Source organism: Portunus trituberculatus, unplaced genomic scaffold (assembly GCF_017591435.1).
Source record: "Portunus trituberculatus isolate SZX2019 unplaced genomic scaffold, ASM1759143v1 PGA_scaffold_452__1_contigs__length_1072529, whole genome shotgun sequence".
NCBI classification, from domain to species: Eukaryota; Metazoa; Arthropoda; class Malacostraca; order Decapoda; family Portunidae; genus Portunus; species Portunus trituberculatus.
Genome location: NW_025541620.1, coordinates 226,145 through 227,500, shown reverse-complemented (window position 1 = coordinate 227,500; position 1,356 = coordinate 226,145).

Below are 1,356 nucleotides of genomic sequence, written 5' to 3'. Positions count from 1 at the left end.
CGGCTGGGCTGTGCGCCCGCCCCCATAAACAAGTCGGTGAAATGGATAAGAGTGCCTGTCTGCAAGTAATATAACACAGTGTAAAGTTTGAACATCGATTACGAACTAAGAAAAGCAGCCATAAGAAAATTATTTCACGTGGAGACTAGTGATGCAAGGAACAATTCAATACTATTAAAAAGCAACTCGGAACAATAATTTACCTAACTATTGGAAGAGTTGGCAGCCAGACACCTGTTGCTACGGTTGCAAAGTGTTATTGGATTGGTAAATAAAGTGGAGGGGGAGGCGAGGAGGCGCGGAGGCGCAGCAAGCTTCTCTGTAACGTGCGGTGATAGAATGGACTTGGAACCAATAAGGAGCAATGCAGGATAAGATGAGATGGAGGATACGAAGGCGATGGTAGTTACAGCAATACGAATAGTAGTAGTAGTAGTACTAATAGTAGTAACAGTAGTAGTTGTAAGAACAGTAGTAATTATGGTTGTGGTAGTAAGAGCAGTATTTGTGGTAGAAGTAGTAGTAACGTTGGTGGTTGTAGTAATAGTAGTAGTAGTAGTAGTAGTAGTAGTAGTAGTAGTAGTAGTAGTAGTAGTAGTAGTAGTAGTAGTAGTAAAAGTAGTAATAGTAGTAGTAGTAATGCTAGTTGTAGTAGTAGTAATAGTAGTAGTATTTGTGGTATTATAAAAAGTAGTAATAGTAATATTAGTAGTAGCAATTATAGCAGTACCAATAGTGGTAGTTGTAGTTGTAATAGCAGCAATAGCAGCAACCAGCAACAGCAGTAACAGCAGCAGCAGCAGCAGTAGCAGCAGCAGCAGCAGCACAGCAACAGCAGCAGCAGCAGCAGCAGCAGCCAGCAGCAGCAACAGCAGCAGCAGCAGCAGCAGCAGCAGCAGCAGCAGCAGCAGTGGCAGCAGTAGCAGCAGTAGCAGCATAACAACAATAGCACCAGCAGCAATAGTAACAGCAGCAGTAAGCGCAGCAACGAACAGCGCAGCAGCAGCAGCAGCAGCAGCAGCAGCAGCATGTAGCAGCAGCAGCAGCAGCAGTGGTAGCAGCAGCAGCAGCAGCAGCAGCAGCAGCAGCAGCAGCAGCAGCAGCAGTAGCAGTAGCAGTAGCAGTAGCATGCATTACGCACCACCGCCACCAGCAGCAGCAGCAGCAGCAGTGGTGCAGCACCAGCAGCAGCAGCAGCAGCAGCAGCAGTAGCAGTAGTAGTGGTGGTGACCACCACTCACCACCACCACCGCCACCAGCAGCAGCAGCAGCAGCAGCAGCAGCAGCAGCAGCAGCAGTAAGCAGCAGCAGCAGCAGCAGCAATAGCAGCAGCAATGGTGGTAGCAGCAGCAGCAG